The sequence below is a fragment of the Salmo trutta genome, chromosome 35 (genome assembly GCF_901001165.1).
Source record: "Salmo trutta chromosome 35, fSalTru1.1, whole genome shotgun sequence".
Classification (NCBI taxonomy): domain Eukaryota; kingdom Metazoa; phylum Chordata; class Actinopteri; order Salmoniformes; family Salmonidae; genus Salmo; species Salmo trutta.
This window is the reverse complement of record NC_042991.1, coordinates 24,132,118-24,155,506: the sequence shown is the minus strand read 5'-3', so window position 1 is coordinate 24,155,506 and position 23,389 is coordinate 24,132,118. Positions and strand designations below refer to the sequence as shown.

Genomic DNA, 23,389 nt, shown 5'->3' with positions numbered 1-23,389 from the left:
CCCTGCGGCCTTTTGAATGTTGACCTGTTTAAAGGTCTTACTCACATCGGCTGTGGAGAACGTGATCACACAGTCTTCCTGTACAGCTGGCGCTCTCATGCATGTTTCAGTGTTACTTGCCTCGAAGCGAGCATAGAAGTAGTTTAACTTGTCTGGTAGGCTTGTGTCACTGGGCAGCTCTCGGCTGTGATTCCCTTTGTAGTCGCCAATGGTTTGTAAGCCCTGCCACATCCGACAAGCATCAGAGCCGGTGTAGTATGATTCAATCTTAGTCCTGTATTGACGCTTTGCCTGTTTGATAGTGCGTCGGAGGGCATAGCGGGATTTCTTATAAGCTTCCGGAATAGAGTCCCACTCCTTGAAAGCGGCAGCTCTAGCCTTTAGCTTAGTGCGGATCTTGCCTGTAATCCATGGTTTCTGGTTGGGGTTTGTACATAAGGACACTGTGGGGACGGCATCATCGATGCACCTATTGATGAAGCCAATGACTGGTGTGGTGTACTCCTCAATGCCATCGCAGGAATCACGGAACATATTCCAGTCTGTGCCTGCAAAACAGTCCTGTAGCTTAGCATCTGCTTCATATGACCAATTTTTTATTGATCTAGTCACTGGTGCTTCCTGCTTTAATTTTTGCTTGTAAGCAGGAATGAGGAGGATAGAATTATGGTCAGATTTGCCAAATGGAGGGCAAGGGAGAGCTTTGTATGCGTCTCTGTGTGTGGAGTAAAGGTGGTCCAGAGTTGTTTTTCCTCTGGTTGCACATTTAACATGCTGACAGAAATTTGGTAAAACGGATTTAACTTTCGCTGCATTAAAGGAAAAAAAGGATTCTGCCAGTCCGTGGTGAGTAATCGCAGTCCTGATGTCCAGAAGTTATTTTCGGTCATAAGAGACGGTGTGGGCAATAATTATGGAATAAATAAGTACAAAAATAAGTTACAAAAAATGCTAATAAATTAACAAAAAAACACAATCGGTTGGGGACACGTAAAACGTCGGCCTTCTTCTCCGGCGCCATTTTAACAACACACCCCTTAACTTTGTCCACATTTTTTGTCAACGATCTACACAAAATACTCTGTAATGTCAAAGTGGAAGAGAAATTTGAAAATGTGGAAAAAATATATTGATCTTGATTAGATAAGTATTCACCCTGAGTCAATACAGCAGTGATTACAGCTGTCTTTCTAGGTAAGTCTCTAAGAGCTTTCCACATCTGGATTGTGCAACATTACTCTTTTCAAATTCTTCAAGCTCTGTGAAATTGGTTCTTGATCATTGCAACAATTATCAGGTCTTGCCATGGATTATCAAGCAGATTTAAGTCAAAACTGTAACTTGGCCACTGAGGAACATTCACTGTCTTCTTGGTAACTAACTCCAGTGTAGATTTGGCCTTGTTTTTAAGGTTATTGTCCTGCTGAAAGGTGAATTCATCTCCCAGTGTCTAGTGGAAAGCAGACTGAACCAGGCTTTCTTCTAGGATTTTGCTTGTGCTTAGCTCCATTCCGTAGATTTTTTATCTTGAAAAACTCAGTTGTTAAAGATTACAAGCATACCCTGAACATGATGCAGCCACCAATATGTTTGACAATATGGTGGTACTCAGGGTGAAACTCAGTTATGTGTTGTATTGGATTTGCTCCAAACATAACACTTTGTATTCAGGACAAAAAGTGAATTGCTTTGCCATATTTTTTTCAATATTATTTTAGTGCCTTGTTGCGAACAGGATGCATGTTTTGGAATATTTTTATTCTTTACAGGCTCCCTTCTTTTCACTCTGTCAATTAGGTTAGTGTTGTGGAATAACTACAATGATGTTGATCCATCCTCAGTTTTCTCCTATCACAGCCATTAAACTCTGTAACTGTTTTAAAGCCACTATTGGCCTCATGGTGAAATCCCTGAGCAGATTCCTTCCTCTCTGGCAACTAAGTTAAGAAGGACGTCTGTATCTTTGTAGTGACTGGGTGTATTGATACACTATCCAAAATGTATTTTCATAACTTCACCATGCTCAAAGGGATATTCAATGTCTGTTTTTTTGTTTTACCCATCTACCAATAGGTGTCCTTCTTTGCAAGGAATTGGAAAACTTCCCTGGTCTTTATGGTTGAATCTGTTTGAAATTCACTGCTTGACTGTGGGACCTTACACAATTTTATGTGTGGGGTACAGAGATGAGGTAGTCATTAAAAAATCATGTTAAACACTATTATTGCAATCAGAGTGAGTCCATGTGACTTATTATGTGACTTGTTAAGCACATGACTCCTGAACTTATTTAGACTTGCCATAACAAAAGGATTGAATACTTATTGATTCAAGACATTTCAGCTTTTTATTTTTAATGAATTTGTAAAAATGTCTAAGAACGTAATTGCAACTTGACATTATGGGGTATTGTGTGTAGGCAAGTGACACAAAATCACAATTTAATAAATGTTAAGTTCTGGCTGTAACTGTCACGTCCTGACCAGCAGATGGAGCTAGTGTTTTAGTTTTGGGGTCAGGACGTGGCAGGTTTGTGTTTGTTAAATGTTGGGTTGATGATTGGGACTTCCAATTGAAGGCAGGTGTGTATAGTTGCCTTTAATTGGAAGTCCTATATAGGTGTGTGTGTTTGTCTTTGGGGTTGTGGGGAATTGTTTTGCACTGCGTTTTTTGAAGCCTGCAAACTGTTGCTGCTGCTGTCGTGGTTTTTTGTTTTCCGGTGGATGCTTTACTCCTTTTGTTGGGGAAATAAAATATGAGTATCCACACTTCCGCTGCGCCTTGGTCCTCCATTACATACGACAACCGTGACAGTAACACAACAAAATGTAGAAAAAGTCAAGGAGTGTGAATACTTTCTGAAGGCACATTCATAGTGTCAGTGGTCTGTATATAGCTTATATTCTTTGTGTGTTTTATATCTCGTGCTTTCATTTTTATCTGACCTAGTGTTGATTCCTTGCTTTTATTAAGATCCTATCCTAGATTTTTTATTTCGTAGCTTTGATATTGGACTCTGCATTGTTGAGGATGAGCTTGTAATTAAGCATTCTGCTGTATGGTTTACACTAGCCATGTAAAAAATTATTCTACAATGTACTTCACATCAACGGAGTTGAGCGGAGACAAGCGTGGGCGGAATGCACCTCCGAATACATCGAATCGCTGTCAGTCGACACAAGGAAACAGTCTGGTTGTATTTGATTAACGCTTTATTAAAAAGTATGGATTTCAGCAAATAAAGAAAGGCACTCAGCTACAGAGGACAACCATACACTACCAGTCAAAAGTTTTAGAACACCTACTCATTCAAGGGTTTTTCTTTATTTTTACTATTTTCTACATTGTAGAATAATAGTGAAAACATCAACACTATGATATAACACATATGGAGTCATGTAGTAACAAAAAAGTGTTAAACAAATCAAAATATATTTACATTTGAGATTCTTCAAATAGCCACCGTTTACCTTGATGACAGTTTGGCACACTCTTGGCATTCTCTCAACCAGCTTCATGAGGTAGTCATCTGGAATGCATTTCAATTAACATGTGTGCCTTCTTAAAAGTTAATTTGTGGATTTTTTTCCCTTCTTAATGCATTTGAGCCAATCAGTTGTGTTGTGATAAGGTAGGGGGGTATACAGAAGATAGCCCTATTTAGTAAAATACGAAGTCCATACAGCTCAAATAAGCAGAGAAACGACAATCTATCATTACTTTAAGACATGAAGGTCAGTCAATCCGGAAATTTCAAGAACTTTGTAAGTTCCTTCAAGTGCAGTCGCAAAAACCATCAAGCGCTATGATGAAACTGGCTCTCATGAGGAACGCCACAAGAATGAAAGACCCAGAGTTACCTTTGCTGCAGAGGATAACTTCATTACAGTTACCAGCCTCAGAAATTGCAGCCCAAATAAATGCTTCACAGAGTTCAAGTAACAGACACATCTCAACATCAACTGTTCAGAGGAGACTGCGTGAATCAGGCCTTCATGGTCGAATTGCTGCAAAGAAACCACTACTAAAGGACACCAATAAGAAGAAGAGACTTGCTTAGGCCAAGAAAAACAAGCAATGGACATTAGACCGGTATCTTTGTGAGACGCGGTGTGGGTAAACGGATGATCTCCGCATGTGTATTTCCCCTTGTAAAGCATGGAGGAGGAGGTGTGATGGTGCTTTGCCGGTGACACTGTCTGTGATTTACTTACAATTCAAGGCACACTTAACCAGAATGGTTACCACAGCATTCTGTAGCAATACGCCATCACATCTGGTTTGGGCTTAGTGGAACTATAATTTCTTTTTCAACAGGATAATGACCCAACACATCTCCAGGCTTTGTAAGGGCTATTTTACCAAGAAGGAGTGTGATGGAGTGCTGCATCAGATGACCTGGCCTTCGTAATCCCCCGAGCTCAACCAAATTACGATGGTTTGGGATGAGTCGGACCGCAGAGTGAAGGAAAAGCATCCAACAAGTGCTCAGCATATGTGGGAACTCCTTCAAGACTGTTGGAAAATAATTACAGGTGAAGCTGCTTGAGAAAATACCAAGAGTGTGCAAAGCTGTCATCAAGGCAAAGGGTGGCTATTTGAAGAATCTCAAATGTAAAATATATTTTCATTTGTTTAACACTTTTTTGGTTACTACAAGATTCCATATGTGTTATTTCATAGTTTTGATGTTTTCACTATTATTCTACAATGTAGAAAATACTACAAATAAAGAAAAACCCTTGAATGAGTAGATGTTCTAAAATGTTTGACCGGTAGTCTAGGTACACGGTAAGGGTTTAATCATTTATATTTCTACAATTATCAACTTTTAATGTAGTGGGAGATATCGTTCATGTGAAGTACATTTTGGAGATTCGTTTTTCTTAGCTAGTTTTACACCTGTTGTATTCTGTGCACGTGACACATAAACGTTGATTTGATTTGGTTCTGTTAATGTGACAGGAGCGATCTTGTTAATATATTGGTATAATAATCATACAGGCAATCATTAAAGCTTCAGTCTAATATCACTAATGGCCAATATGGTAATTGTGGACCATTAAATGTCTTAACCTTCACATAATGTCTCTTTAGTGAATTTATGACCAGGTTTTGTTTTATTGCTTTTCACACATTCTTCTCCAACTTTTGGTCATTTCCATAATTGCATTTGATTTTATGTGATGCATTAGTGAATGGAGCAAACATTCAACATCTATTAAAAGGAATAACATGTTTTTTTTAATGTGCAGATAAGTGCTGGGTGGTTAGTAAAAGTTGGAATGGGTAAATAATGTTTTTTCACCTCTGCAATGAAAACGACACATTCTGCTCTCCAACTACTGTAACTAAATCTTGAGCAACAGCACCTGCATAAGCTTTATTAGTTACATTTGAATATGCAGGGATGTATATTCATTTATTGATGTAAAAAAAATTGGTACTCACTAGTACATATCCCATGGTTCCACTTGCAGCACAGGAAAAGACCAGCCATGTTGTCTTACGCTTGACAGATTCAATCTGCTCTGGGATGACTGAATAATTGAAAAATCTAACGCATGACCATCTGGCAGCTGTGAGTGCCACACATCCAGACTAGTTCTTCAAATAGCTTTTGTGGCCAAACTAGCCTAGTGACTGAGAAGCCTCGTTATCGATATTATATACAACTGTATTAGGAGGTTGATAATCTTCTAATGTACTAATTGATATTTGTGGCATTGCATCCAAAGTTATGCTTTGGATGCATCTTTATCAAATACCGACTTCAGTGCCAAATTATCTAGGGCATTCTCAGTAGAGCTGATGATATGGGTTATCAGCTAATTGTCCTATTATATTATGTCATGACAGTGGCAAGCATGAAGCCCCTGGATAGTCTTTCAAATATTAAGTGGTACTACTGGTTTTATGGATATTTAAGGACCTCTCCTTGTCAATAACACACACACTTTGCCCTGGTTATCAATTATTTACATTCTACATAGCTGAGGATTTTTATATAAAGGACCACATCTGTTTTTACGGTAGGCTAATTTGATTCACATTTGGACATGGAAGTTGCAGTAGCCTACTTCACAAAAAACTTATTGCACTATCTCCGACCATCACCTTTCTTGTCTGAGCTGAGCTGCATGTCTTTTCCGCATCCACCTTTCTTCTCCAAGAAACACGCCCAAACTCTCAACATCAGTCGTCCGTCACAAGTCTGCTGCTAGTGGTCGAGGTCTGTGATGGTGGGCGATCCTATTGTATTTGGAACTCAAAAGCTTAAACGCGCATATTCCAACAGCACAGTATTTTTTCAAGGTCCCCTTAAACCAGAGAGAACAGGAGAGGACGTACTTGAATGCAGATCTAAAATTTCCGCGGGACAGCTCTGAGATTCACCAACACCATTAATATCCCACTAATCTAGCAGATTTACACCTGTCTTGTTATCGCCAAGACTGGTGTCAGTCTGGAACCATCGAGATGAATGTTTAGAATACTTTGAGAGCATATGAAAACAGCCGACCAGAACATTTTCTAGACGACTCGCTCCGGGACAACTCTTCCGGCAGTGTGTGTTGGTGCTTGAGACGGAGAAGCACCTGCTCTAGCCTGCGGGAAGTTGATTATGAGGAGGCGCTTTCTGACATCTACTGCATCTTGTCAGTTTTTGTGCATTTCGCTGCTGAGAGGATAGCCGTGTCCCGAGGAGGATGCCGAACAGGTACAGTAACATTTTGTTGGTTCAAAACATTTTTCTAGACGTGTCATGCGTTTCACAAAGTCGGCACAGCGCAGTGTTCTGACTAGGCTGTTTTCTACCGACTAATTCGTCACTAAGGCATTTAGACAGGTAACTAGAAGGAAGCATAGGCTGTATTGACATATTTTAAGTTTTCATCCCAAAGTCCCTATAACTTAGTTCACAGAAATAATAGGCCTTTGCATTTTCCTCCATATTTCCACCGGTCAGGACAGAGCTCAAATTGACCTTCTAGACATCATTATTTTTGCCCATGATTTAATAATATAATATTTATAAACAAACAAACAAAAGTTTCCCTTATGTCAGCCTTTCAGTTCACAGTTATACTAACTTCTGTATTGGATACATAGTATACTATATCTCCATCTAATAAGCATGTAATAACCTCCAGAATTTGAAACATATTTCAACTAAATTAACTTGTAACACTTTATCACCTGTTTATAGTTGATGTATTATAAACATGCACCGCCTCTACAGTATGTGTTTATGCTGTTATTTGCTGTAAATTGCTTTATGAATTCTTATAGCAAGTTTTGCTATATACTGTACTATGGGAGTGATAGAGATCACTAAATGCATTACACAGGCAATTCATAAAAAGTGTTGATGATAAAACAAAAAATCATAGAGATAGCTTTTGAGATACATTCGCTTACAGATTGCTTTTTAGGATGTACTATAATACACTTTATAAGGAAAAGTATGTTGACACCCCTTAAAATTAGTGGATTTCAGCCACACCCAATGCTGACAGGTGTATAAAATCGAGCATACAGCCATGCAATCTCCATAGACAAACATTACCAGTAGAATGGCCTTACTGAAGAGCTCAGTGCCTTTCAACATGGCACCGTCATAGGATACCACCTTTCCAACAAGTCAGTTCATCAAATTTCTGCTCTGCTAGAGCTGCCCCGGTGAACTGTAAATGCTGTCATTGTGAAGTAGAAACGTCTAGGAGCAACAACAGCTCAGCCGTGAAGTGGTAAGCTACACAAGCTCACAGAACGGGACTGTACAGCGCATAAAAATCACCTGTCCTCCGTTGCAACATTCACTACTGAGTTCCAAACTGCCTCTGGAAGCAAAGTCAGCACAATAACTGTTTCGTCGGGAACTTCATGAAATGAGAGAGCCCTGACCTCAACCCCATCGAATGCCTTTGGGATGAATTGGAATGCCACCTGCGAGCCAGGCCTAATCGCCCAACATCAGTGCCCGGACTCACTAATGCTCTTGTGGGAATGGAAGCCAGTCCCCGCAGCAATGTTCCAACATCTAGTGGAAAGCCTTCCCAGAAGAGTGGTGGCTGTTATAGCAGCAAAGGGGGGACCAAATCCATATTAATGCCCATGATTTTCGAGTGAGATGTTCGACGAGCAGGTGTCCACATACTTTTGGTCATGTACTGTATTTTCTTAGACCTGTTCTCAAAGTTTTCACCTTCATCCAGCAAATTAAAATCAATAGAACCTGATTACTCTGATGTGCAAATAGAGCTCTCATGTCAGACATTTTCAGATCTTAAAACAGATCTGGGCTTCTAGTGATTGGGTAGGTAGATTCAAGAGGGTCTTTGCTTTATAAACACAAGAGTTAGTGTATTTTAATGTATCCCTCACAGGCTTACTCTTGGGGTTTCTCTGTGTTCTGTTTTGAAGGATGGAGACCAAGGCATTATTTAGACAGGAAAGCGCTGGTTGTATTGCACCCTAAGCTTGCTCTGTGCGATCCAGTCATATTTTTCCTATGCCAATGGAATTCATGAGTTTAAAGTGATACCAGACCGACCAACACAACGCAAACACACATGCATACACACACACACACACACACACGCACTCTTTTACACTCATAATTTGCTGCTACTGCTCTGTTCTTTATTTTACTTTTATTATTATCTATCCTGATACCTAGTCACTTTGCCCTGCTTTCATGTACTGTAAATATGTACCTCAAATACCTCTTAATTCTGCACATCTGTTACCGGTACTCACTGTATATACTGTAGCTCCATTCTTGTGTATTTTATTTTATTCCTCTTGCGTTAGTTTTTTATTTTTTATCTTTAAACTCTGCATTGTTGGGAAGGGATCGTAAGCAAGCATTTCACAGTAGTCAACACAAGCTGTATTCAGCGCATGTGACAAATACAATTGGATTTGATTTTGATTTGATATGTAACAATACCACCAAATAATGGATAACATCAACAGATTCTCTCTCTCGCTCTCTCTCTCTGTGTGTGTGTGTCTCTCTCTCTCAGCCTCCCCTCTCTTTCATTTCCTATGTGTAGGCTCTTTGTTCTGTGTGTTTGTTTTTATCTCTTTGTGTCTTCCACTCATTTCTCTGTGGTGATTTAGTTTCATTACTGTCTACAGATGCTTTTTGCAGTGTAGATTGGCCTATCATCATTATTCTGCATTTACTTTATAATAGGTATTTTGCAATTAGTTAAGTCTCCAACCTCATCTATAACAGTCTGTGGAAACAAAGACATAAACCACACAGACCAATACTGAATAATGTGCAATGGCAGAATGAACCACGTTAGTATCTACACATTGCAGTGCCATGTTGTTGGATGTTCAACATGGGTAGAAAGACAACGGCATAACTTCCTTAAGCCACCTGCCTCTGTGTTCTCCAGCTCAGACTTGAACATGGGTGCACCTCAGCCACGCTCATGGTCCTAAATGATATCATAACCGCCATCAATAAAAAACAGTACTGTGCAGCCGTCTTCATCGACCTGGCCAAGGATTTCGACTCTGTCAATCACCGCATTCTTATTGGCAGACTCAACAGCCTTGGTTTCTCAAATGACTGCTTCGCCTGGCTCCAACTACTTCTCAGATAGAGTTCAGTGTGTCAAATCTGTTGTGCGGAATTATGGCAGTCTATATGGCAGTCTATATGGGGGTGCCACAGGGTTCAATTCTCGGGACGCCTCTTTTCTATGTATATATCAATGATGTCGCTCTTGCTGCTGGTGATTCTCTGATCCACCTCTACGCAGACGACACGATTCTGTATACATCTGGCCCTTCTTTGGACACTGTGCTAACAAACCTCCAAACAAGCTTCAACGCCATACAACACTCCTTCTGTGGCCTCCAACTGCTTTTAAATGCTAGTAAAACTAAGTGCATGCTCTTCACCCGATTGCAGCCCGCACCCTCTCGCCCAACTAGCATCACTACTCTGGACGGTTCTGACTTAGAATATGTGGACAACTACAAATACCTAGGTGTCTGGTTAGACTGTAAACTCTCCTTCCAGACTCAGAATAAGCATCTCCAATCAAAAATTAAATCTAGAATCGGCTTCCTATTTCGCAACAAAGCCTCCTTCACTCATGCTGCCAAACATACCCTCGTAAAACGGACTATCCTACCGATCCTTGACTTTGGCGATGTCATTTACAAAATAGCCCCCAACACTCTACTCAGCAAACTGGATGTAGTCTATCACAATGCCATCCGTTTTATCACCACAGCCCCATATACTACCCACCACTGCGATCTGTATGCTCTCGTTGGCTGGCCCTCACTGCATATCCGTCGCCAAACCCACTGGCTCCAGGTCATCTATAAGTCTTTGCTAGGTAAAGCCCCGCCTTATCTCAGCTCACTGGTCACCATAGCAACACCCACCCATAGCACGCGCTCCAGCAGGTATATTGCACTGGTCATCCCCAAAGCCAACACTTCCTTTGGCCGCCTTTCCTTCAAGTTCTCTGCTGCCAAGGACTGGAACGAAATGCAAAAATCACTGAAGCTGGAGTCTTATATCTCCCTCTCTAACTTTAAGCATCAGCTGTCTCAGCAGCTTACCCATCACTGTACCTGTACACAGCCAATCTGTAAATAGCACACCCAACTACCTCATCCCCATATTATTACTTACCCTCTTGCTCTTTTGCAACCCAGTATCTCTACTTGCACATCATCATCTGCACATCTATCACTCCAGTATTAATGCTAAATTATAATTATTTTCACCTCTAGGGCCTATTTATTGCCTACCTCCCTACTCTTCTACATTTGCACACACTGTACATAGATCTTTCAATTGTTTTTTATTTTGTGTTATTGACTACGTTTGTTTATGTGTAACTCTGTGTTGTTGTTTTTGTCGCACTGCTTTGCTTTATCTTGGCCAGGTCGCAGTTGTAAATGAGAACTTGTTCTCAACTGGCCTACCTGGTTAAATAAAGGTGAAATAAATCAAATTTAAATAAAACATGGGAACCAGTAGACTTCACTAGAGAGCTTGATATCCTTCTCCTTCTCAGCAGAAACTGTAAGTTAATGATGGATCTCATGAAAGGAGTGTGTCTTTCCCCTCTCCACTCACCTTCCACCCCCACATAGGCAACAGTACACCACAGGGATGAACTAAGGGCTGCTGCATTGTCGAAAGCCTAATTTGAGATAATAAATGCCATAATGGCAAACAGTGAGAGGCAGCCAGGGCACCATATTGTTGTATTCATCTTAATGATTCCCGCTGGGTAGGGCTGCAGCAGGGTTCCCAGGCAGGAAGCTGAAAGCTGAATATAGGCCAGTCTCCATTGACCTTCTGGAGGTAAAAAATGAGGTGTCCTGCTTCTGGCTGATGAAACAACAGGCCTGGCTGGAGAGCTTGCCAAGCACTGTAAAACTCCCAGGAAAGAAATAGAGAGAGAGAGAGAGAGAGAGAGAGAGAGAGAGAGAGTACCCTGTCACTCAGAGTTTACAGTGTCCTTTACGGTGAATACATTTTCTCCATCTCTCAAAACCCAAGTTAGTTATATTACATTTTAGTCACGTTTGGGAGCAGAAGCACTAATTTAATGTATTTAGTATACAAGTAAAACCATTAAAAACATACACAGTGGAAGCATGCCCTTATGAAGCAGTGTCATCATTCCTGATCCATAATAATCCATGGTGTTTGCAGAACAACAACTGGGATAAATTGCTTGCTTGCAATGAATGCAATTAGAGAAAGAGAAGAGATGGGCAAAGGGGTTAAAACCTGCTGCGTATCATGTAAAAATGTGGCAGTCCTCAGTCCTCACCCTATCTAAGTCATCTACCTGTGGCTGGTGAGTTATAGCTAAGGTGACTGTGATCATTATTCACAGACCGATCTGCTCTTCCCTTGCATTCTGTTCCTCTTGGGTCTGATCAAATGTGCTCTATTATACCTCCCAGTAATGATTTGTGGAGGTCTGGCTGTGTAACATCTGAAGGACAGCGGTGAGTACTAGCACCTTTGAAAACAATATCACAATCCACATCCATTAGCCATATGGGTTTCATTCTCAGGATTCATCTGAAGCAATTTAGACACCCTTCTCAAGGGTTTACCGTTGGAATCCTTACATTAGAGTTTGTACTTCTGATTCTCCTTTTCTTTTTTCCAACTGAGCTTCTCTTTCAAACACATTTTTATTTCACATATGAAATAAGCATGGTCTAATTAGAAATACAGAAATGCATGCCATAGTATTGGTGATATGTTGTTGAGTAGCTTTTGCTACAGGTTTTCGAATCAGTTGCATGGTATATCAGGAATTGTATCTCTTTTCCTTTGTGTTTGGATGAACAGTGAAAGTGATAGCTCTCCCTCTGTGGTGCTTGTGGTTTTAAAGCCGTTGAATGAAAACGCAGGGAATTACCCCTAGCATGGATCCATATTTACTACCAGTGCTCTGTACTGTGTGTAAATGACTTTGGAATGCATAAATAATGACGACGACTCCTTCTGTGAGTGATGCCTACGACCTCGCTCCCTCCCGTGTTCCTCATCGTCCCTGTTGCAAGCTCTCGCTGTTCATTACTTATCGTCCCCCACCCAGTCTCTGTTGTAGGCTAAGCCATGATAGCGCACCTGTAGCAGTGCTTCTATTAGGAATAGTGAGTGACCTGAGTGGAGGAATGTGTGTACTGTTCTGCACTGTATGTTCAGTCCCATGGAAGACCCAATGCAGATAGCTGCAGAGAGAAGGTCAACATTCCTAATAAAAGGCATAATCTCCTCTATGCATGTCAGTCATCCCTTATGTGTCTCTGTCAAGCTCTTTCCACAGCTTTCAATCATATGACACAAGTGATTGACTGTTGACTGACCATATTGGCCACTGGCTGAATACAAACACAAGATCAGATCATTCAAGATCATTCAAATGTTATACATAAAGTGTCTCTTATAAGATGTAGTTTTAAATGAATGTTTCATTCTGGCATAGATCTGGCAACACAAAAAAAGATTCTGGGGAAGATATTACAATCTCCCCTTCCCCCTTCAAAGCTTCATAAAGTCTCACGCTTGTGAATCAATTGATAAACATCAAGTTTTATCTGATCTGCCTTCCTCTCCGGCTGTGTCCTGGGTATCATTCTCCAGCCTGACCTCTCTGTTGACATAAATTATGAGAGCAGTATTTGTTTGTTGTCTGACTGCAGAGCACTCGCTCATTACTTCAGAGAGACAGACAGAGGTTGTGGTGGGGATTTTTCTCCTCGGTGGCGTGTCGAGTTGCGTCAGGGTTCAGCGTTTTCTTGGGTTTTTTTTGCATTATTGCGTCGCTGCTGAAGTCTTGACCGTAAACAATATACACTGTAGAAGCTTGGTTCACTAATCGTAGACATAACTAAAAGAGAGTCAGGTTCATCAATTTCACAGAAAGCACCTTCCTGGCCCCCATGGCTGCCAGGAATGAGGGGGAAAAGGACAGAGAGAGAGAGAAGGGACCTAATTTCTCTTCTTCAATTCACTCTGCTGAGAACAAGATATGAGAACAAATATATTCTGTAATGTTACCTTACAAGTGGCATCACAAACAATACCAGCAAGTCATATGTCTGGTTTAGTGTTTATTACAGTATAAAGACTTGAGATAATTTTGGGTGATTCATGCTAGTGAAACAACATCCCATTCTTGGCGAAGATGATTTGATAGTTTTTAGGACGTCTAGACAAGTCTGTCAGTTTTTTTATGTAGTGATAGAGTACTCTCCTAACTTGGGCCACACAGAGTTACGGGATACAGATTTGATCTGTCTGACAGTGGAATGCAACACAAGTGATAGAGAAGCGTGATTAATTTTGAGCTGCTATTCACCGCTATCAATTACACATTTTATAGGGAGGTGCTCTCAGAGTTGCCATGGCAACCCCATGTCTTTGGGAGAGCTATACATCCCCTGTAGGGCTTGTGGATGGAGTGCTACAAGTTTTACTGCCCTGTACCATTTTAAAGATTCAAAGTCTTCAGCGTTCAGGGACAGAAACAATTAGCGTGAATACTTAGCAGTGTTGGCAGAGCGAGCATAGTGTGTACCGTGGACCTAGTTTCTCCACTGGGTTCTGTCGACTTAGCTAGGATTGCTGAGGCTATTTCTTGCAAAAAGATCGGCTTTGACAATTCTGTGCCGAGGCAAGAGTCTTTCAGAAGCAGTCATACAGCGGCATCGGTTCCAAGCCCCGGAGTATGTTGAGTTTAATATTTCCACTTTTCAACAGGAAATTGTCTGCGATAGGACAGTTAGACAAGCCTCTTAGATGGATCCAGGCAAATGAAAATGGATGGGTTGACAACTTGATTCAAGTCAAATAGTATTGAGATACAAATTCTGTAAACAGACAGTCTCCTCTGATTTAACCCTCAACTCTGAGATTGCATCCACAGACTGAAACATCTAGGAATCTGCCATCTTGGAGATACTGCTACTGGCGGCCAGGAGAGGTGAACCTGAAACATACAGAGATGAATGGAGAGACAGGGACATGGAGTCTGGAGTGCTTGATGTCAGTCAGATCTGGCTGAGCCACTGGAGAGTGATGCTGATGAGGAGTAATCTAACCGGCCCTCGGACAGAGAGAAATCTCTCTCTCTCTCTCTCTCGCTCTCTCTCTCTCTCTCTCTCTCTCTCTCCGACCCACTTTGAGTTATGGGCGGCATTTATCTGATGGAGCGCTTAGTTGCTGTTTGAGCCTTATTTTCAAGTCCTTTTTTCACTTACGTTGTATCGATCGCTGTTGCCAGAGTGTTAATGATGAGTCATACTAATAAATGGGATGACCCACACCGTATTCAATTACCTCCCTTTCTTATAGAGATGGCCCCTTGTAATTGAGGTCTAAGCAGATGCACTTAGAAAAGAAGAACAGCAGGCAAAACACAATTACCCAGATAGCCTTCACACTGATAGCAGTAGAGAAGAAATATGGAGCAGAGCAGATCTAAGGCTGTGTAAGTTTATAGTTCTCATTTTTTATTGGTTTCTCTCACTAAAAGAGATTAATGATTCGGTGAAACTAGTGAAATAAAATACTGGTGTGAAACTGACATGATAATAATTTATTGGAATTAATAGGGGAGCACATCCTTTTTTAATTCATACGGTGTGGTATTTTCCCCAAGTTGACTGTACTGTAGGTTGTGTTGGGAATATGCAGTCACAGTTGTAGATGTAATGCCGAGGGCCTCCGGTCAGGCTAAGGGTTTATATACATGAATAATTGAATGTAACGAGGCTGTGTAGGACAGAGTTGTGTAACCACAAGGCAAAGTGCTTCTGTTCAGCCCGTCATCACTCGAGACATCTTTTGATTTCATGTAGGCCACATGGAATGTAAAGAGTCTTAAAGTTCTATGTTGAATTCTACTGACTTGCTGTATGTTTTTAGAGAGGAGGAGGAAGAGGAAAAGGGCTATGGGATATTATTGTCAGTGCTGGCCACCCTGTCTGGGTGTGTTATAAGCAGTGGAACTGGGGGGGAGCTGGAGGCTGCATGACTTTCATCTAATAGCAAGCTGAATAATTCAAGAGAACCAACCAAGGAAGGATTTAGGTAGAAATGGTCTGGATGTCTCCTGGGCACGTCTTACTTCTCATAGGAAACCAGTTAGAACACCCTGCTGCCCATTTAAACTATGTTCTGAGAAAGAAGTTGACCCAGGACTGCTTCGATTCATGTGAACATGTTTTCCTAATGCATAAGAACGTTGATCACTTAAACCACGACAAAACCTTCATGTTTGATCTCCAGTGCTTATGTGGATCAACGATTACGTGGGATTGATTTGTGTTTTTTCTGCAGGCAGCATAACAAACACAAGGATCTAGTTTACATGGTTTCAGAATATCAGTCTACCAGCTCCTCTACAATGTATTCATTTCATAGCCAGTTTACTCCCTGAATCTCTGAGAGGGCAGACTCCTCTCCTCATAACTTTATTATATTCTCAGGACAGTCTTGTGTCTGATGGCGTATTCAGGTCACCCTGTTGCAGCCCGAGGGGCGTTAATAAGAGACATGTCAGAGGCCATAAAGGCTGTGAAACTGGAAAGTTTCTGCTGTCAAAACAACAAAATCCCATTAATATTCAATTGGTCTCACATAGCAGAGCTAGGAGGCTACAGCATTCCTTTAGTCATCAATTAGCCCACGGAGTAGGGCACATAGGCTGAGTGACACCCAGTGCTCGCCCACGTCATAGCCCTAAAATAGTCAGTCAGAACATCAGCATTGTCCTTTAGATTGACGGACCTGACTCCAGTGCTATCTACCACCAATAATAATACGAGAATAATAAGAGAATGATGCTGTTGAGGACACTGTTTTGAATAGATAATGCAATCTGTTGCATGTATTTGAATAAGATATTCAACATTAGGTTAATGCAATAGACTGCAGGCCCTTTCTTAAGGCCGACAGGTAACTCGGACTCTTACTGGCATCTGATTAACGATGTTAGGACAACTATGTTCTAACTATGTTATGGAGCATAATGGTTTAACATAGACTAAACAAGTATCCTAGATTTTAGTGACGTGTTTATAGAAGGTAGTGGGTCGTTCCACCAATTCAGTGCCTTTTGTTTAAAGAACGAAAAATAACCGATCCTCAGCACTAATTACTTGTTACTTCTGTGAACTGTCATTATCCTCCCCCCTCATGAGGGACAGAAATGAGAAAATATCTTAAAGATATGTGGGTTTTTGGGAATGGAATTACAAGGCAAAAGTTTATGTTTCTTAAACTTACAGAAGGTAAATAATTTATCCAAAACGAAATATGTGTTGATATTAGTTGGCAGGGGTCTTTACGTCAACATTATTGTGTGTTGATGTACACTGAGTGTACAAAACATTAAGAATCACTTCTACAAGGTGATGAAAGCGTTCCACAGGGATGCTGGCCTATGTTGACTCCAATGCTTCTCACAGTTGTGTCGAGTAGACAGGATGTCCTTTGGGTGATGGACTATTCTTGATACACACGGGAAACTATTGAGCGTGAAAAACTCAGCAACGTTGCAGTTCTTGACACAAACCGGTGCGCCTGGCACCTACTACCATACCCCATTCAAAGGCACTTAAATATTTTGTGTTGCCCATTCAAAATGGCACACATACACAATCCACGTCTCAATTGTCTCAAGGCTTAAAAATCCTATAACCTGTCTCCTCCCCTTCATCTACACTGATTGAAGTGGATTAAACTAGTGACAATGTATATACTGTATGCCTTAATTTCCCCAAAATATAGACTCTTACTGTAGCTTTCATTTGACACCCAATTTGACATGCTCCTATGAACTTCCCATGTTGGTGCTCATGGGTCCTTTTTGATGGAAATGCCTTGCTACAGCAAACAATATTACTATCATAAGATCATTACCCTCAAGCAGAACTATCAGGGACCTCGACTTAAAGTACTCTGACACTGTTGGCTTTTTGAAATATTAAAATCATCCTGAAAGCAAAAACTGTCACTTTTGCTTAGAAACTCATGTTCTCACTTGGCCAAATGTAAAGTTTTGTGTCTGAACCCTCTCCAGGCCTGAGAGTGCAATGCCCTTGCCCTTGCCAGTTAAATAAAGGTTAAATAAAAAATGTAAATAAAAACAAGAACACTCACCTAATGCGTTTCAGTGTCAGATCCCACAATTACAAATACTCCCCTTCCCTCTACTTTTTGGAGCATGTGCTCAAGTATTAATGTGCAGGGTTGTTTCATGGCTAGCTTTATTTTTTGTATTTTTTTTGTGTCTCCTAATAAAGTGGAAATAACCACACTCAAATGCAGTATTCAATTTGGGAATATTAGTGTGTAACATTTGCTGAAACTGTTCCAGTGCACCTCTTGCACTCCTCTGCTCTCTCAGATGCACACACAATCCATCATTACATTTTTTGTCACGGATAGAATGAGGTGCAAGTGGGGCTTGGCACAAGTCAAGGTACAGTACATCCTCTGGGATGTAACCTCCAGGTTTTTATCCTCTCAGAGCTGCAGCCTTGCCTGCTGCATAACAGCTTCTTAAGCTTACTGTTGCTTACGTGACCTAGGAGGTTATACAAACATTACAGCCCCTGAAAATAATTCAGTTTTTAGTCATTTTTGTTTTGACATCTCTGCGTTTACACATTGTAAGCATGTTCCATGGTTGTATCCAGTCTCTCTCTCTATCTCTCTCTCTCTCACTCTCTCTCTTTCTCTCAAATGGCGTTTTCCTGAGCTGTGTAATATCTCAGAGGTCTCAATTGTAAGTGTTGATGGAAACACAGAGGGACTGGAGTTTTTAGTCTTCAAAGTGGTTCTGTTGACTTTGTTTCTCTGTTTACTCCACAACACTGCATCAGCCATCCAGTTTGGCCCTTTCAGCAGCATACAACTGTGTTTTTATTAACATCTCATTTGCTGGGTTTTCTTTTAAATCTGCTGTACTAATTATATTATATGCAGAAATCTGACCTAATGCTAATGTACAAAACACTGTAACGAACACAATAATGTAACTACAGTAGAAGAAAAGTCCACTGTTCAAGCTTTAGGTTCTTTCAATTGCTTCACTACTTACCCTAGACTCTGCTACTTACACATGCAGTGTTGTGTTCATATGAACACAATACATGCATGAACTGGGATGTATTATTCATTCTTCCATGTTTCTCTCTGCGTTTTGGATGATGTGGTAGGTGGTGGGGGGTAAAAAGCTGAGGCAGCAGAAAAAAAGGCCTTGAGAATAACAGTTTGCGTTGAGCACCGAAGCTGATGACCTCAGGGTCAACAAATGCATTTACAGGCCATAGGTGCTCTCCATCTCCGACAGCCACTTCCATTAAGCAGCGGGCAGCTGAGCGTCTTCCAAGATTAGGTGCAGCCTCTGCATCGCAAGGCGCAATGGAGATGAGGAGGATGGGGGGGGGGGGGCTGTAAGGGAGGGGGTATGGACACGGACCGGGGGGAGATGGACTGGGGGGGTTGCAGCGAGCGAGGTCATCCATTCTGGAGCTCCAGCTACTGTCTAGATCAGTAGATGTACATATATACACTACCGGTCAACAGTTTAGAACACCTACTCATTCATGGGTTTTTCTTTATTTTTACTATTTTCCTACATTGTAGAATAATAGTGAAGACATCAAAACTATGAAATAACACATATGGAATCATGTAGTAACCAAAAAAGTGTTAAACAAATCAAAATATGTTTTATAATTCAGATTCTTCAAATATCCACCCTTTGCCTTGACGACAGCTTTGCACAAACTTCTATACAATGTAGAAAATAGTAAAAATAAGAGTGAGTAGAGTGAGTAGTGTCCAAACTTTTGACTGGTACTCTATATTTGACCATTTTATATATGGTATAATTGTGTGATATGATAGCATTTAGCAAACCCGTGGTGTGCATGATCATGATCATGAGCGAAGTCATTGTAGTCTATCATTTCACTTCCCCTGTGAGAACCATGAGCACGGGCTTACTAGGCTTTGCTGTACTGTGGCCAAAGCCTGCCAGCAGCCTACCTACCAAAGGTTGCACCGTGTCCATTACAATGCAGAAAAGCTAATATCAGCTATCTGTCAAAGTTCTCCATATTAGCGGAGCTTCATCTTATTCTTTCTATCTATTTCTATGGCGGATTTGCAGGCGCAATTTATGGAAGATGCAAAAACTTTGGAGATAACAATAGATGGCAAAGTCAAAGATAGGCCAGTGGTTTTCCCTAAATCAATACGTATGACCAATCCAGCTCCAGAACCAGCCATTGAGCCAGCTGGCTAATCTTTTGAATACGGTGTAGTTAAAAAAAACAGCAATAACAGATAACATTAGCTAGCTAGATAAGGTTAGAAAGGTAGCTAGCTAGATAATGTTAGCATGCTAGCTAGCTACACTGACAGCTGTCAGTGCCTTATTTGTTGATGTTTATCAACTCCATGTGGAAATTCCAACACCCAATTTGTGATATGTATCAGTAGCCTTCGTCATTCTTTAGAGGTGAAACCTAAACATGTATTTTCTCTCTAGGACAGGAAATTACGTCTAAATAGTGGTGGCAACTTCCTCTGGGGTGTTCCTTTAAATACTATTGAATAAATATATTTACATTCAAGTGTTAGACATCGACAGCTAATGTGTTGGAACCATTACCAATGCAACCAGTGGCATAGACAGACCACAGAACTATAATGAGATGATATTTCTATGGGACAGACCTCCCTCCTAGACTGTGTAGGGTAGGCTACAGTATCCTTAGCCCCAGGGCTTCGTAGTACAGGATCTATACAGTAGGTATTTGCAATAAAATGCAAATTAATTACTTAAAAATCATAAAATGTGATTTTCTGGATTTTTGTTTTAGATTCCGTCTCTCACAGTTGAAGTGTACCTATGATAAAAATTACAGACCTCTACATGCTTTGTAAGTAGGAAAACCTGCAAAATCGGCAGTGTATCAAATACTTGTTCTCCCCACTGTAGATGAGAGCAGAGGAGGGCTGAGTGAAGGAGTCTGCAGGGCTGCTGTCCATGGTGCTGATTCAGCCCAAGGAGCAGGGAAAGCTATCACCCCAGAACTCAGACTCAACTATGAACACTTTTACGAGAGTGAAGATACATATTTGCTTTGGGTCTGAATAATTCCGTGACTGCAAGTCTGCGAGGGAATATATCTGTGTCTCAATTATCCCTCATGCTTGTCATTTGACAGATATTAGGTGTATTTATTCAATTCAAATATGTCCCTGAGCAGTTCCCAAGTAGTGCATAAGCAGTGCTACTCATCTGTGCAAATAGATTGATTTATTTCCAAGGCATGCCGTTCTTATCAGTAAAACACTGCATCATAGTATTGGTTCAGCAGAATTAAATCCACTAGACGTGGTTCTGTGTATAAATGGATTTGCTGCTCTGTGATTTGTGGGATCAGTAGTGTCCTTTTGACACAATTTCACGGAACAAGAGATTATTGATAACAAGCCATGAATATAATGGCCGGCTGTTGCGTGCGTGGTCAGTGAGGAGGGAAGTGTCATACGTTGGGGAAGATTGATGCGGGCCACGCTGTGTGGGGTCAACACACATTTCCAGAGCTGTGGCTAGGAGGCCATGGCCAAGGTAAAACTCTTCATCTACATACTATATGTATAATATACCCTGTCAAACAGTTCTGCACTATGAGCCCAATGCAAGGGGAAAAAGTTGTAAAGAAACCCATTGGGATGCGATATGCATTACACAGCTGTCTAGACATGATAAAGCCATGAAAAGTATAGACATGATACTTTGTACAGTATCTGCAAGTCAAAGAAAATAGATGACTATCAACAGTCGGGTTATGAGGCAGAGTTTATATGAGCTCTGTAATCATTGGAATGTTTATACCCCGCTGTAAATAAACCATGGTAACAGTGGCCATGGTTAGATGAGCCTCCGTAAAAACCGCAGAATCCTATTAAAAAATATATTATAAGTGGCCATGTTTTATGAAGTCAGCTCCACTCAATATTATTTCCAAGGTTCATAGCTTAGCATAGGGGCTTGAGAGGGAGCAATTGACAGGATCTTATTACACAGGATGTAGCAATGGACAAAGCAATCCATAGATTTCAGGGCCCTCCACATTGAAGTCAATGTCTCTTGTATCCCATCTTACCGGAAAAAGTATTCATGTTGATGTCATCGGTTCCTATCAACAACCTCTCATGTGATAGCTGAAGAGTTATGTCTCTCTGTTGAGCATTGACAGGTCACTGTGGTGCTGTGCCTCAGAGAAACTATGTCGTCCGAACTTCTACACTTCTAACCCACCTGAGCTTTCATTTTCTGCTGGGTTTCTTAACTAGTGATGCATCACAGCACCCAGCATGCACAGAAAGGGCTGCTTCGTGGGAATAGCTGTTGCCTTGGCTGTTACATGACTTTTGGCTGAGTGTGTGATTTAATATACTCTGTGTCCCCAGCTGATGCACTCTTCATTATTTGTCAATACAGCAGAGCATGACATATTAAGGATTTCTTCATGGTTTATTAAGCTCACAGTCAAAACACTTCACTGGGACTTCTTTGGGGTTAAGTTCCCTTTCTCTCCTCTGACTGACAAAACAATTTCATGCTGAAAGAAGTAAAAAAACATTTGTTTTTGCTTTACTCACAACACCTGAGTCACTGTACTCAACACTGTGTAAGGAAAATGATACTCCTGGGAGCTTGATCATCACATGGGACTGGATTACTGCTCGTGTGCACTTTGCCTTGCGGCCATCTTGGAGTAGATTGTCCATGTTATTGCAGAGCTGTGTGTGCGGTATCAATCAGGCTTGCTTACCCTTAACCATTCATCCTTCTGCCTGTAGATGTCCATTTAGAGGCCCTCCTGGTCAATGATTTCAGCAATCTACAATTATCACCGCCTCAACAGTGAGTGGCGGCCATGCCAAATGGAGCCACAGCCGGCCAGAAGAAGAAGCAGTAGTGTGGCTCCCCTCCCCGGCCACCTCAGATCAGGAAGCACTGCCATCAAGAAGGCTCTGCTTATTTTAGGCATGGTTCCTTTCCTCTACCCTGTCTGCATTATGGATGTGACTTGCTCTTGGAGCACATGGCAGCCATGGAGTGAGACTATAGATTTACTTTAGAGGGGGTTCTCTCTACCCTCTACAGTCTACACAGAGCACTGAGGTCTGAGAGACAGATGTTCTTTTCCTGATTCTGTTTACTAGGTGGGCTCGGAGCCAGCGAGGCCAAGTTTACCACTGTGCTTGTTACTTTGCCTGTATCTATGTCTAGACCAGCTCCAATACATTTACTCATCTGCTGCTTCCCCTGATTAAGTTTGTGTGATGTTCATGCAAAAAAGCAGAATAATTTTAGAGTTGGCAGGAAGAAATCTCATGTTCAGAATGACTCATTGTAAAACTAGATATTAAATCAGTGATCAAATAGTTCTCTGAGCAATTGTGTTAGTATAAAATAATATAATTTCCCCAATTTCTTTTGCATAGAATATAGTTCAGTATTTGTATTATTTATTTTCTACATCATTTTGTTTCATCTTTATCAAGGGTGCCAATCATTTTGGACATTTATGTGTGGAATTATCATGGGTATAGTTATACAATGACAACCCAGAGACTCTTCTGGTGTTTTTGCGCTTAGAGACAAATAAGATAACTCATCAGTTGGGAATGACTACATCTCAGCTCAAGTGATCAAAGTGGATCAAAGTGGAGAGAAAACAAGCTAATTGGATCTCCTCAGGGAAATCAGGCAGGAAGACAGTTCTTGCTTGAAATGTAGTTCAAAACACAGAAAATACAGTCTAAATATAT

At 41.0% G+C, this 23,389-nt stretch overlaps 1 protein-coding gene across 1 annotated transcript in view; it reads left to right on the top strand.

Annotated features, from left to right (window-relative positions):
- The first annotated feature begins 5,886 nt into the window (after positions 1-5,886).
- LOC115174903 (heparan sulfate glucosamine 3-O-sulfotransferase 5-like) overlaps positions 5,887-23,389 on the top strand; it is a 109,312-nt gene continuing 91,809 nt past the window's right edge. The window contains exon 1 of the mRNA XM_029733912.1: positions 5,887-6,721. The gene's annotated coding sequence lies outside the window, so the exon portion shown is untranslated. The remainder of the gene's footprint in view (positions 6,722-23,389) is intronic.